This window comes from Anser cygnoides, chromosome 6, assembly GCF_040182565.1.
Source record: "Anser cygnoides isolate HZ-2024a breed goose chromosome 6, Taihu_goose_T2T_genome, whole genome shotgun sequence".
Taxonomy (NCBI): domain Eukaryota; kingdom Metazoa; phylum Chordata; class Aves; order Anseriformes; family Anatidae; genus Anser; species Anser cygnoides.
Genome location: NC_089878.1, coordinates 12,169,627 through 12,185,268, shown reverse-complemented (window position 1 = coordinate 12,185,268; position 15,642 = coordinate 12,169,627).

The window sequence follows — 15,642 nt, the reverse complement described above, 5'->3', positions numbered from 1 at the left end:
ACTCAGAAAACGCTGTGCTGCAGCCAGCAGTCTCATTTCTAGTGCCTGCTGGTGGATGAATCAGGTCTGAGCCCAAGGGATGAACGCACCCGATACAACGCAGGGGGAACCCGGGGGAAGCACCATTTTCTGCAAAATCACCCCAGTGAAAGTGTGCACAAGTCTCCTGGGATAAAAGTATTAACAGCTTTGGCAATCTGCCATCCCCTTTGCAGAGGGGCTGTCAAAAGATACAGGAGAAATAATGATTCCCAGGCCTCCAGAGGCACATGGAAACAGGAGCGAGGAATTAGCCCCAAAATCCAGAAGAGACCAGAGACAAATCACACGGTACCGAGGGCTGGAGCAAGACCCTGCCCGTGCACGTGCCCGCTCAGCAGCATCACGGCGGCAGTCGGAGGGTGCATGAGGATTACTTGGAGCAGTTTTATTTTCCCTCAGCCAACACTGGGTGCCCAGGACCACATGGTACAACCAGCACAGCCCCATGCTGCCCCACATCCCTACAGCGTCCCCCAGCTTACCAGACCCTGACAACTAGCCCTTTGTCCGGGCAGTAACTCAGATTATTTTTCAGTGATTGCTCGCCCAATTTGGGATGCTGGTCAGCTGATTTTGCATTATATAGCATCTCCTGGATGTAAGGGCTGTGCAGATACTAACTCAGTGCAGTAATTAACAATTACTTACTGATTAATGTGAAGGCAGCTGCCCTGCCAAGAGATGCTTTCTCCTACCAGCTCCTCACAGCATCCTGTCCAAGCCAGGGATGCAAAGTCCCGGCACGGCTCGGCGCGAGCTGCAGCCTGCCAAACAAACCACGTACCAGCAGGGGAGGAGTGCTGTCCTCTTGGCTTTCCTCCAGAGTGCTGGGCCAGATGGGGCTGCATTGCTCCAGCTGAAGTTAGAGGCTTTTCCTCTCATCCCAAAACCTTCGAGCTGAAAGTCAGCCTAGGAGGAAAACTTCCCAGCTCCAGAAACCTGCATTCATCCTAAGTGTATTGCAGCCTGTGTCAGAGAGCATGAAGAAGATCTGCATTTCTACTCTGGATAGCGAGCCCTTTATATTTAATGCTGTTTTTAGGTTTCTGGCCAAGGTGATGAACCTCCTAAGCCTCCTAAGCAAAAGCAATGCTGGGAGATGTCTCCAAAGGAGTGCATCTGCAGCCACCCTGACACCCAGGTGTTCATGCTGGGGCCAAAGGAGAGCAAGCTTTCCCTGCCCAGGGGTGCCTGTCTCTTCCCAGGTGACAAGGGATGGGACGTAAGGAAACAGCATCAAGTTGTGCCAGGGAGGTTTGGGCTGGATGCCAGGATGAACTTCTTCATGGAGAGGGAGCTCAGGCATCGGAAGGGGGTGCCCAGGGAAGCGGTGGAGTCCCTGTCCCTGAGGTGTTTCAGAGAGGTGGGGATGTGGCACTGAGGGACATGCCTTAGTGGTAGGGCTTGGCAGTGTTAGGTGATGGTTAGACCTGGTGTTCTTAAGGGACTTTTCTAACCTAAAGGCTTCTGTGTTTCTGTGTGGACGATAATTGTCTCTGAGGTCCCATCTTGGGAGGTGCTGAGCACCACCAGGACACAGAGAGCATTCAGGACTTCGCAGTACCAAACACACGGACTTTCAATCCTGTCTCTTTTTCTCAGTTCTGGCTACACTACGTGGGAAGAAATATCCTTGCTGATGCCCTCAACCAAGTGCTCTCTGAACGGGCTCCTGGGCAGGTCCCTCACCCTGCCTCCAAGGCTCCTTTACAGGTCCCACCTCTGCTACCTAGAGCTGCCTCTGAGATGAAACCGGGGACATTTGGTGCCACAGGAGGGTAGCACAGGAGTGCTGCTGGTGTGCCAGCAAGCCCCTAAATCCACGAACACAGGCAAACCTCTCCCACCTGTGCCAGACATCCTCTGTCCCCCCACCCCGAGGACATTTCTTTGCAATGGTCCCTGCTCCCAGGGCCCTGCCCTTGGGGTTATCACACACCACCAAGGGCAAAGAGGGACAAGATGCAACGAGACCGTTGCAAAATGATGTTAAATGTCAGATGTGCGCCCAGCGCCAGGTGCTCCTCCACGGAGCCCTCCGCACATTGCCCTGGGCATGGCTCTTGTAACAAAGGTTGTCTTGTACAAGCCCTGCCTGGATGAGATTTGAGCCGCCAGAGATAACCGCTCGGTTGTTTCTTACTTGGACCTCAATACCTCCTCTTGCAGGGTAAAACACACTTCCTTTCTGTACCGCCGGATTTGCTTTTCAATGCTTCATTATGTTTCAAGGTCATGGCATATCAAGCAGTGTGGTTGACTGCTCTGGAAAGAAACGAAGTCACAAGAATTTTTTGTTGAATAAATGCAAGTACCAAGCCTGAATTGCTTTCTTGTAAGCATGTAAAGGAGAACGGAAAGTACTTGGGTTTGCATTTCTTTTCCCTCCTTCTTTTATGAGTGCATTATTTGCACTTATTTTCTATGGGGAAGAGAAGCTCAGGTCTCTTCTCTTCTCCCTGGCAGGTGCTGGGCTCTCATTTAGTTCCCAGTGCAGGGGGTTTATTGGCATAGATGTCACAAACCTTACCCTTTCCACAACAGCAGTAGCCATCGGACAACACCAGCCCAAAAGCTGAGTTTCCACCTTAGCAGGTACCAGAGGAAGGACTTGTGGAGCAAGGAGCATTCTTGTCATTTTAAAAGCAAAAAGACCGACCCTGCAGGTTATCAAAGCAGGCGAAGGCAGCACAGATGGGTTGTTGCATCCCAAAGAGGTGACAGTAGGTGCTGGCACAGCACGGGAGCAGCAGGCTGCAGGAGGAGGCAAAACGCTGGTTCCCTTGAAGTCAGTGCTGAATTTCCCCTTGGCAAACTCAGGACTTTGCAAACCTGCTGACAGCAAAGGTCAGGGCGCATCTGGAGCCTGTCTGATGGCATCCCATCCCCAGCTCGTTTGCAATATTAATTAGGGATGTGAGCCCAACGTGTTTTCCAGCTCTGTGGCTCCCATTTGCCATGCGGGAAGGAGCTGGGATGGGAAGTGAACTGCCCAGTGCAAGGTGTCTGAAACAGGTTCCTTGTCATTTCTGCTTCTGACAACACTCCTCTCTTACTCAGACCTGTCTTGGGTGATGCTGTGCTGCCCATTGCTCAAAAAGCTGGCCAGCAGGCTGCTGTCCCCCCTGGGGAGCCTCCAGGCTAATTTCAATCAAATCTGACACAAGTATGGCAATTCCGAGGATAAGTATGTCGTGGCAGAAGTTTATATCAAGTGACATCTGTGTTGAGAGGAAAGATCCTGTAAATGTCTCAGTGAGGAAAAAAAATGCATGAGAAGCTCATACCTTATTAAACATCAGAAAGCCCATGCTGGGAGAGAGAGAAAAGTCCATGAAGTGAGAAAAGCATCAATCAGACCTTGCAGTCAATCTCGGGTGCTTCAGAAGCATCCTGTGCTCATCCAGCTAGCAAGTGTGCAACTTTCCACTGGTGGTGGAATCGTGTTGTGTCATCGCTGGCATTTCCTTTTTTAAATAAAAAGATACACTAAGTGAAATCTCACTGCATCGTCCCATCGTTAGTGCCTGTGGTGAGAAATTCCTGGGGCTGGCAGCTCACGGATGGGGCTTCAGCAGATGATATAAATTCTCTGCTGTGGCAAGGGTGAAATACAGAGCGGTGATAAAAGCCTCAAATCCATTGCCGAATGAGATTTTTTGAGACTTTGAGGAATAGAGCAAGCAAGTAAACAAGCCAGGATTTTCCCCTGTGCAGGCAGGAGTGTCTCAAATGCAGCGGAAAGCGCCATCAATAATTGAGCGAGAAGGCAAGCCGCTCTGAGCTTTACAGAGCACAGGCTGAGCATCCACTATTTATTTTCAGGCCTTAAATAATGTATCTGAAAATGCTTCTAACTGGATGTATTAAGGCAAACAAATTTATGTCATGAAAAGTTAATTGGCAAGAGCATCTTTGAAGGAAAATCCGGAGTCACAAAAATACCCCTCAGCTCATCAACACCTTGGTCCCGTTTCTCCTCTTAAGTTTGGGGGCATTTCTATAATTTCTAATTAAGGAGTCATTCATTATCAATTAGCCCATGTAAGTGGATTTCACTCTTGCTGCTGTGCTCTCCAAGTTAAATCACTTAAGCCCCAGCGTTTCCTCCTGGCTGCTGCAGCGCCAGCTGCCAGCGAAGCGGGGCGGTGCCAGGACTGGGGTCAGGCACCAGTTTCCTACATGAGTTTGGTCGAATTGTTCACCTCCACGGGTTAGCTCACTCGGCAGACGTGTAGCAGACGTGTAGCTACCACAGGCAAATAGAAAATAAATAAATTAAATAAATAAATAAATAAATAAATACTAAAAAAGAATTGACTAGAATAACAGAATCCTTTAGGTTGGGAAATACCCTTAAGATCACCAAGTCCAACCATCACCTAACACTGCCAAGTCCTACCACTAAACCATGTCCCTCGGTGCCACATCCACACCTCCCTTAAACACCTCGGGGACGGGGACTCCTCCACCTCCCCACACTGGAATCACCCAGTTTCCAGACAGGTGGGTTGGGCTGGAGGTGGTGGAGTGGAGATGACCCACCTTTATCTACCGGTGGTAGATAAAGTATCTGCTGTTAAATCCCTGATTATTTTAATGCTGGTGTGTTTCCTGCCCACCTCATCCTTAACACCCCATGTTGGGCATGAGAAACCCCACTGCGGTGCCCACAGTCAGCCCTGGGGATGCATCTTTGATCCTGGAAGAGACACAAGCCCTATCACCCACCGGGGCAGGGCTGAGGCTCCCCCTGCCACCTCCCCACCCCAGCCCCTGCCCATGGGGTGCCCCCTGAGGGGCTCAGTGTGAGCTGCCTGCATCAGGCTTCTCCTTATGGAACCGAGCAGATAAGATAAGAGAGGTTCACGACCTCTCATCACAGGATGAGATTTCTCATCTCCAGCAAGGCTGCCCTGTCTCTGACGTTTATTTGCTGCTATATGTCACATCTAGCAGCAGATGAATTGCCTCCGCTGGGATTCTGAGGCAATCAGATCAGAGGAAATTGGGTTTGATAGCTTTGTGATAGAAACGTCTTGGGACAAACTCACCCCTGGGGTCAGCAGAGCTGCTGTAGGGCCGGATTTGGCACTGGCTGGGTGGCTGGCTGAATACAAACCAGTAATGAAAAGCCTGGAAACAGAATAACTTGCTTTGGAATGGAATGGAACGGAACGGAACGGAATGGAACAGAACAGAACAGAATAGAATAGAAATAGGGAACGTTAATCAAAGAAAGCCCCATCCTGGGGCTGTTAGCACCATTGCAGAGATTCACACCTTCCCAGGGCTCAGCACCACGCAAGGACCAGCCTTGGCAGAGGGGTGCCTGCAGCTCTTCTCTTTGGTCTGGCTCTTTCAGAGGGGAAAGAAGATGGTAAATAAACATTTATACGACAAACTGCTTGGTTCTCCTTGATGGCTCCTTCTTCACGCCTCATGAAGGCCACAGCTGAGCAGGAAAGGGGGCATCACGTCTGTGAAGTGCATTCATTATTTAGCAGGAGGTACTTAAAGAATTAAAAATGTACGCTACAACATTTGGTTTCCTTGCAGATGGCTCCCCTGCCTGAGCAGAGGCAGATGGCTCTTTTTGTGCATCTCAGCTTTTCAGCACATGGACAGCTTTAGGTAGGACCACACCAGCGATGTGAAAAGCCTGTCTCCTCCATGCCCACATCTCCCACCCTAGGTGGGTAACTTCGTGCAGCGGTGTTGGAAAAAATGCTGCGGCTGCTGTAGCAGCTGTCACGAGACAGGTTACGGCAAATGTTTCTGCAATTCGGTCTTCATTTGGAAGGAAAACACCATTTTGAAAGTATATCACAAATTACATGCTAACACCATAAAACTTCAGAAAAGCATAAATCTGATAGGAAAATTGTTACAAAAATACTGTACCTTTTTTCTCATTTTCAAGGCCAAATTTCATTCCCAGTTTTGCCGTCCATAATGCACTCATGCTGACTATATTAAAGTTTCCTGTAAATCATTTCTAAAGTCAGAAGCTTGCCAGTTTGCATGCAGATAAATGGCATGTTTCACTTTGCTATTGTGCTATTTATTTGTTTCAGACTGTGTGAAAAGTCAAGCCTGCCTTACTCAAAATCAACGAGAGGAAAATGGGTAATAGGAAAGGGAAGTTTAGACCTGAGCCATTCTGTAATTAGTACAGTAAGGGCTCATGAGCTTTTAGAATATGATCGTTAAAACATATATAAACATAAATTTAATATCTAAATTATATATATTGATGTACATAATGTACTAAAAACCCTGTGTGTGTATATATAAACATATGCACTTTAAAGCCTGTTACTTCCTCCCTCTCTCCCAGCAAACCCAACAGTAGAGATTAGGTTTTGGGGCCAATCCAAGCACTTTCATCTGCTTCTATTTACACTGCTGAAAAGCCCAGCAGTCCGAGGTCGCAGCCCAGACATGTTGGGAGCTGCACATATTTTGGCCAAAGGCTTTCTCTGTCAGATCGTGACCTTCCAGCCAGCCAAGACAGAAACCCTGATTTTCTGCAAGACTGCTCAGCTCCTCGTTCCACCACCAGGCATTTCAGAGGACGGAGCAAGAAAACTTGTGGTAATTGTGTGATAAGACCACAACAGTCAGAGACCGACTGGGTTTTGAAGCTGAGAAGTTTGCTCCCTCCCAGCTGCCGGCTCAACTCCTTTCCGCAGCTGGCTTTTGCTCCTCAGGGTCACCAGGCTACCCTCTAGGAGCTCAGCCGGTGAGTCCAGCAACTCCTGGGGGATTTGCCAGCCCCGAAATGGAGCTATGACCCTCCTTGGACAGGAGAGGATGGGATGTCCCTTCCAGACCTGACAAATGTCACGGTCCGATTTCAGGTGACCTTACCAGGTGTGAGCCACCTGCTTGCAAACTGTTTGCCTTCGCTCAGTCATGAAAAAAGGAACTCAGCTCCATATTTCACATCCCTAATCACCACATCTTGCTTGAGTGGCATTTTCATTAATCCCAAGGTTTTGTGAAACGGTCTCAAGAGACAGCTGTCAGAGCTGTCAGACTCTCCGCGTCCCCTCAGCAGCAAGCAGCCTTCCTCCTGCTGCAGCGTCTGCTGCGCCAGCCACTGCTCAGCAGCAAATTTGGGTCATTCAGGGGCAATCACTTATTTTAAGGCATAGATGCAATCACCTTTGCTGATTAGCAGCATGCTTCACTGGACTTTCGAACTCATTTGACATTAGTGTTCACATCACTATCCACTATTCACAAAACTGCTGGCTCTTTGCTGGTCAGGTGTGTTATCTCATTTGCTGTCTGAGTGCATCAAACTCTGCAGAATTTCACCCAAAGCATTCCTTCCTAAGGGCTGGGTGTTTTCCATGATTACATTTTGAATGCATGGCCTGGACAATCTGATTTGCTGTGCTTTTGGCCACTTTGAGAAGCACGGGTCGTGCTGTGTCTCCTTCGAGGTGTCTGCATGCTGTTACTGGGATTGCCCTCGTCTTGTCTTGCTTCTGCGGCTGCTGCAGAGCTCAAGTGTATCTCCCATGCTCTCTCGGCCTTCTCACAGAAGGCAGTGGGCCCACAAAACTCTACTTATTTCACAAAATACAGGGAGAGATGTCATGAGGCAGCTCTAAATTGGAGCAACTTCAACAGCTGGCATTTGCCAGTGGAAGTGAGTGATGTCCAAGGACTTCTGTGCACAAAGCCTATGTGCCTAATCCCCTCTATTGAAAAGGAAGCTTTTTGGAATAAATAACAGAATAGAATAGAATAGAATAGAACAGAACAGAACAGAACAGAACAGAACAGAACAGAACAGAATAGAATAGAATAGAATAGAATAGAATAGAATAGAATAGAATAGAATAGAATAGGATGGGATAGGATAGCACAGGATGGGATGGGATGGGATGGGATGGGATGGGATGGGATGGGATAGGATAGGATGGATAGGATAGGATAGGATAGGATAGGATAGGATAGGATAGGATAGGAAATAGGATAGGATAGTTCAGCTGGAAGGGACCTAACAAAGATCATCAAGTCCAACTGCAAGTGGACTTTTATGTGGCTGCACTTCAGAAAGGTACAGGGTCGCCCCCTGTCCTTTCAGCCCCCCCCAAGCCCATCCCATCAGCAGAAGCCAAGCAAAGACGAGGTCCCAGCACACAGGGTGTGTGCCTGCAGGAGAGCGCAGTGCCCTCCTTGGTGGGGCAGCTGCCATGCCTTGCTATGAAGGAGGCAGTGCTCACACAACAGACAGGCTTTTCCAAAGCTGCTCTAAGCCTCTTAGAAGTGCAAATCCCATTCACACCTTCCTTCCCCCCCCCTCCCCACCGTGCATGTATTTACCAGTGCTGGGATCCATTTACTCCAGCCTGGACTAAACCACGTGGCTGTTTATTCCTGCTCCAGAATAAGCCCCTTTCCTCCAGCACAGCATAATGTCATCCCACAGACAGGGATTTGCAGTGTACAGAAGTGAGCAACACATCTGCGTTGGAGCAGAGACTCCAGTGTCATGCTCCTACAACTCAGCCAAGTGCTGTGTTCCTTTCCTTGCTGTTCCCAGAGACCACAGGGAGCCTGAAATAAGCAGCAGCACTTTGGTATCCCGAGATGTTTCACCCCCAAACACAGTTCCTTTCATGCAACACCTCCAAGCCACAGGGCATACAGAGGACAACTCCATCCTTGGAGTGGCTATCACGGTTTTTAGATGTTGCATGTACACTTGTGGGCATTCACAGCCAAAAGGATCATGATAAAGGTGCCTGCAGCATCTTTGCTCTGCAGGATTGCCCTGGCCACTCATCTCTGCTGAGTTATGCGTGTCTTTGGCAAGGGGACAGATTTGTCTGCATTTATTTCCCTGCCTGCTCACAAACAGTCTGTGGATCCTCTGGAAGTTAGGTCCATTAGGACCAAGGGCAAGTGCAAGCAAACAGTCTCGTGCTCCCCATTGAGAGTCTGTTACTCTGGAGGTTTAGTGCAAATGTCCATTTGTTTTTAAAGTCAAATGCTGCAGGAGCATCATTTCATTACATGTCTTCCTCTGGGACTTCTTCCTCCATCAGTGGCAGGGAGGAATCACAGAAGAAGGAGGGGGTTTGCCATCTCCCTCTCTGCTACGGTACTGTCCTTCCCCGTGGGGACAAAATGCCTTTCTGATTAGCTGAAGGACAATTTTCAGTTCATAAACATTTACTTTTCTCCTCGTGGTCCCTGCAATTGTGCACGTACATTGTTGAATATATGTGGGTGGCCAGAGGAATGCAGAAGAAATTACAGTGGGGACTTGGGATCAAGAAAACTCATTAATTCTTGGCCACTGTACAACTGTCCAATCTGGATGCTTTTTCATTCAATTTAATCTAATCTGGATTGCATATGATGCTTCCAAGGTGGCAGGGGAAGATCATGAACAGCCATTTTTCCAACTTTGTTGATAAATGATACTGCCCCACTGACTTTCCTAGCCTTCCCTCGAGTTGCTCTGTACCAGCCCCTAAAATGGTAGAAAATAGAAACACAACCTCGGAAAGGAAAGATGTAGGACTGCAGCAGGGGATGGTGTGTGCCAGCTCCTGGTGCATGCAGACCAAAGAAAAGCACCCTCTGGAGCAAACAGATGGGTACCACTAGGAACAGTTTTGTTTCTGTTTTCTTGTTTTCTCCAGTACCTCCAAGGCATCACAAGGTGATGCTGGCTAAGCCTGGTATCACGGTACAAAATATCCAAGGCAGTTTTGCCTCTGGCAGTCCTGCATTGCAGCACCCGGTGCTGTGGGTTGTCTTTCTTTCCCCCCCCTTCCCTCTTGTCGCAGTTGGGAAAAGGGATTCAGAGGAGGAAATGCAAGCAGCTAACGCTGTCACCACCAGCACCAGCACAGGAACCTGCTGACCCCCAGCCTGAGCATCTCCATCCTGCACAGAGCCTGAAGGGGGGGGGTGAGGGGTGAAGTGGGATGGGGAAGCCAAACTCTCCTTGCTTTAGGAAAAACAAAAACCTCCCAAACAGCAAAGCCCCAGGAGCTCCCAAACAGCAAAGCCCCACAGCTTTGAGAAGCCGAGTGAGAGGAGGGGCACGTTCAAATTGTTCCCACTCATTTACCATCCCTCCATTGATTCTCTGTCCATCCCTGCATTCCCTGGATACCACAGGCTCATTAGGCTGCTGAGACCTTAAATACCTAAAGCAAGTTAGAGCCAGAACAAACACAAAGACCCTTTGGGGACCTCTTCATACATGTCAGGAAAGGATCTAAGGCATCAATCTGCTGTTTTGTCCTTGCCAGGGGACCCTTCCCTGCAGGCTTCAGGTCGCACACGTCCTGCAGAGCACGCTGTGCCAGGACTTGCCTCCTGCAGCCTGGGCCTGGCAGGGGCTGGGAGGAAGGGCATGAGGAAGAAGAGGTTTTGCCGTGCTGAATGGAGATGTTATCCTGTCTGCTCTGGCCTCCTCTTCCTCAGAGGTTTTTGGGTGCTTTGTATGTAAAAGGCGTGGAGTAATCAAATGTTCCTCAGACTGTACTAACTGGAAAAGGACAGAGCAGACTCAAAAACCATGGAGAAAGGAGCCAACAGCAGCCCTATCTTAAGTATTGCTTCTCAGCAACTCCCTTTATAATGCTAATATCCTGTGGAAAATAAGTGCCAAGAAATTGCTCGCATTCCACCCTACAACAACAAACCCACAAGCGCCAACCCCCCGACCCCATGCGCTTATCCCGAGCCAGGGCACAGCCAGCTCTTGCTTTCAGACTGTCGGTTCTGCTGGGGGCTTTCCCTTTCTCTTCCAGAGGGAGTCACAGCCCAGCCCCACTCCTCTTTGCAAACACTTTGTGAAATTCATCTGCTGGACACACCTCTGTCTTCCCTTCCCACCACCTAACTGGGCTCCCTCTGCCTCTCTCCAGCCTCTCGTTCCCTCCTTGCTACTTGTGAAGCCTCAAGGTGACGTTGGCCTGAAATTTTTGTAAGGAAAAGCAATCTGGGGGAATTTCTCATCAACTTCTTTGCCTTGGCGGGGTGCAGGCCTGAAGCAGGAGGAGGGAACCGCCTCAAGTTGCGGCAGGGAAGGCTTAGATTGGGTGTCAGGAAGAATTTCTTCACAGAGAGGGAGGCCAAGCAAGTGGAGTCCCTATCCCTGGAGGTATTTAAGAGACGTGTTACCCATGCTAGCAGGGCAGGGCAAGGGCTGGCAAGGGCTGGCGTCCCCTTAGGCCGTGGGCAGGAAAAGTCCGTGCTGTGGTGGCTGCAGGGCCTCTGCCCCAGTGCCAAGTGGCTATTCTGCCCTGCAGAATTAGCACCAGGGAGAAAACTGCAGTTTTGGCCACTGGGGTGCTGACAAGGGGCAGGACAGGCCAAAGGACAGCCTGGGAATGGAACATGGAGCTAGGCGAGCCGGGTTGGGCCTGGCCCAGGTGCTGGAGGAGGAGGGCAGCCCTTCCAGGGACCTGCCGCCTTCAGCCAGGAGCTTTCAGCTATCTCTAACTCTTTTCCACCAACTAGATAGGCCTGAGCTTCTTCCTAGTGAGCAATTAGCTCTAATTAACAGACAATTAGAAGGCTTCTATTGTATTCTAGTAAATCAGGGGGGACAGGAGCACTAGGGACACTGTGCAGATGCAGCAGCAACCCAGAAGACTATAGCCTTGGGGTGAACCCACATTTTTGAGTCCTGCCAACTTCCTGCTCTGTAATTCCCTTCTCTAATTAGGGTCCAGACACCCAACAAGGCTGAACATCAAATGGCTACTGTGAAAGCTCCTCTTAAATAGCTCTGCATTTCTGAGTGGAGCCATTCCTGGGTCGGCTGAATTCGAATGAGCAGATTTCCACATGAGGGACGGCTGCAAGCCGAGCACATGAGAATAGTGCTGGTGAGAAACTCTGCACATGGGCTGGCGTGGAAGCTTATCAGTGGGATGGAAAAGCAGGAAAGCAAAATAAGTCCTACTGAGTTCATGTTCCAGTATAAATCTGAAAATAATTGCTTAGGAGACAGATGAGAGCATAAAGCAGAATGAAAATACTTTTATGTTGTTTAGTCACCTAATTCCAAGGAAGACGTCCATTGACAGAGCATGGCGGGGTGCGCAGTGTTTATCAGCCCCTCGATTTACTTTGGCACCAGAGCCATAAACAAGAACAAAACAGTGCTGAGCCTCTGAAGTCCAGAAGAAGGCTCTTGGCTTTGGAAGGATTCTGTAAATATTAGGACAGACGTTATCTTAAAAGGCTTGATGCCTTTGATTATGTTCCCGTGTCTAGCTTCCTCCATTTATTTTTGTCTCATCGTCTCCAATGTTGCTCTGTTCTACATGTAGAGAAGGCTGTGAACTGAAACACCAGAGCATGTTTCTTCTGATGAAGCCTGAGCTCCAGCAGAGAAATTGGCAGTTAGATTAGGAGCAGTATTTCCACCACTGGCTCAAAAGATTATTATTATTTTTCTAATGGCAAAACCTTTGTGGCTATGCTAATCCAAGGCCATGGGTAAGGTCAGGTCTGTGAGAAGAGCTAACCTCTTTTAACCCAGAAAATCCCCCTTTCCAAAATCCCACCCCCCAAAAAAGCCACCATTTTAGACATATATTTTAGACAGTATTTGTCTCATTGTTAGGATGTAAAGCATTCCCAAAATGTGATAGGAGTTTCCAAAAAAAAACCGTAAGCTGGCAACGCTGAGTGACTCCTGTGATGGGTGTAGGACCTGTGGGCTGGATGGAGAAGGGTATGTAGGTTGGTAGGGTGCAGGGATTGTGGATATGATGGTGTAGGACATGTGGGTTGGGTTGTATAAAGCCTGTAGGTTGGGACAGCCTTGCTGCTTTGTCTCTGACCAGCTCCTTGACACTTGTTTTGGAGATCCTGTACTCTGTTGCAGCCTCTGTGTTCTAGGACCTAGCTTACAGCTCCTGTCCCACAGACAACCAAGTGGAGGCTGGATTTGCCCATTGTCCCCAAGAGGAAGGCCCCCCCAACCCATCCTATTGCTAATCCCCTGAGCCTCCACTGCTTATGGTCAGTGATCCTAATGCCTCTTGGGCTGTGGTCTGTCATAAGGTCCTGTTGGTCTAATCACGTTCCCCTCCAGGACCATGGCAAAGTTCCCACCAACTTCAATGAGAACAAGGACCCAGCCATTGTCCGACACCTTTGATATTTTCTGTGACTAAAAAGAGCTATTTTTGTGTAAGGAAGGTCAAAGTGAGAGCAGAGACATGGGAGGAGGTTGCACAACTTCAAAGCTTGGCTCTGAAGTTTCTGTGGGCAGGAGGCCACAGAGCCATGTGGACATAGCCAAAGCAGTGTCAGGCAACCTCGCTTTGAAACAGAATCCTGAAAGCTGCTTTTGTGGTGCAAAGGTCCTTCTAGAAGAAGGCTTCATGAGCTCTCCAGAGGGTATCAACCACTTGGTGTGGAAGTCAGGCTGGTCCCAGAAGTCAGCCAGAAGTGGCATGGCTGAATATTGTAGCCATTAAGCTGTTTCCCATAAGAAGTAACAGCCTGTGCTCCGGTTCAAAACCATGAGGGTCTTGGTGTCTTTGTGTAATGACTATTCATGTTTGCCATGAGGGAAACACTTGATGCTTTAGCAGAGAGAAGAAAATGTTCCTTGCAGCTAATAACCCCTCAGTTGGGATGTCTGCTTGACTAAGTCTTTACTCCACCCAAGAAACAGTTATTAGGACATGAATTTGACTGAAACATCAAAAGCAATCCCTTCCTCCATTTGGTGCTGGCAGCTTCCATACATCGTGCTGGCAACCTGAGATTTCAAAAGAAGCCAGCAAGTCGGGACTGTAGGGGAAAGAGAGTCTGTATCTTTTGGTTTTTGTAAGAAAGATGTCAATGATAATTTCACTGTGGTGTATACATCAACTGCAAATCGCCATGCTCCTGTACTCCTCCAGAGACTGAGCATCTTTCTTGGGTGAGAGTATCGCATGTACTTGTTCAGCACACACTGGTAGCAGACAGCCTTACAGCTCACAAGTTGAATGCCCCAGTCGAGACATGGCACGGGATATGTGGTCTGCTGGGGCTTTTGGCCTGTAAGCAAAGTAGAAAAATAAGGCTACAGCTCCCATTAAATGCTATCATTCATTTTTTCTGCTGATGTGTTTTAGGTTTGGGCTGAAGAATGAGAACATTTTTTACTTAAGGGCACTTGCAATTTTTTGGTTTGGCTCCCTTTCCCCTCCATTAATACTTGTACTGCTTGCTAGACAAACAAAAACCTCACAGACACTTTCAATTGCAGCTTGGTTTAGCTGAGAGCCCATTTTTCCATTTAAAATAGAGCTTCTGAATGAGGACTTGTGCGAACTATCACCTACCAGCTTCTGCAGGGGACGAATTCAGCTCTGCAGAGCTCCCCGATGCCTGCCTGCTGTAGAAAACAGATGCAGAGAAAAGCATCGCAGCACAGACATGGCACCTTCACCCCTGCTCCTGGAGTGTTCCAGGGGGCCCCCATTTTCAGCTGAAGACAAAGCCTCCTCCCAAAACTCCACCAAGATGCCTGATGGCAGCAGATGCCAGCTGACTTGGGAGATCAGATGGCGAAGGTGATATCCTCTCCAGCTTTAGTAGGAGCAGAGCCAAGCTCGGGCAACATTTGAATGCTCTCTTTCCAGCTGCTCAGCCATCACTGCAGGAGAATTTTTGCTTTGGAGTGAATGCAGGCACACAACCTTTCCTGAAAAACCTCTCATGGGAGGTGTATGTTTTATTGCAGGGAAAGCCTGGCGATGAGCAGTGAAACCCTGTAAGCAACTGAGAGTATCCTGGGCACGCACCCAAAGCATCGGTGGCAAGAGGACTGGCAGGGGGGCAGTGGCACTCGCTCCGTGATGTCCCCAGGGGCTTGCTGGTGGCAGAGCTGGCACCTGGCTTTGTAGTGAGCCTCTGCTAGCGCTGAGGTTTCATAAATCTGATCTCTGCAGTGGGCGACAGGAGGAGACAGATGGAAGTCATTTAGGACGATTGCCTTTTCTCTCTCCCTGGCTTTTTGTTATTCACCCTCCACACACCTCACTCAAGCTCCATATGCAACTGCAGTTGCTGGAATAAAACAAATTGTCTGTCTGCAGCACTGCTGGAGGAGGAATGTGAGCACTAGAGTGCAGAATTTCTGGGAGACACAACATGTCCCAAGGTCCTGGAGCAGGTACAGCTAGACCCTAACATCAAGGCAGACTTTCCATCCAGTTTGAAGTACACAAATCTCATCTGCAGCTGGACTGGGGCCCCTATTGACAATCCAGTCTTCTGCATGCCCTTGTGCAATGCAATAGCACCGAGGTGCTGTTTTCAGAGATGTTACTTTCATGTTCTTGTCAGTGGTGCCCAGGAGGCTCCCTCTGAGCACCAGGCAGCCCTGAAAGCCCATTTCCATCAGCTCCGAGTTCAAACCCACAAAGTAGGTGCTGACCCAGCCCATGGTCACAGTTCAAATGCTGTGGCAGGGGCTGACAGAAAGGTGGCCCTCAAAGCATGTTCCATGCCTCATGCGGGACACCTTAGAAGCCCCAGAACATCGTCTGTGCAGATGTAGGACTTGAGGCCCCACGTCCCCAGCATAATATCGCTGCAGGC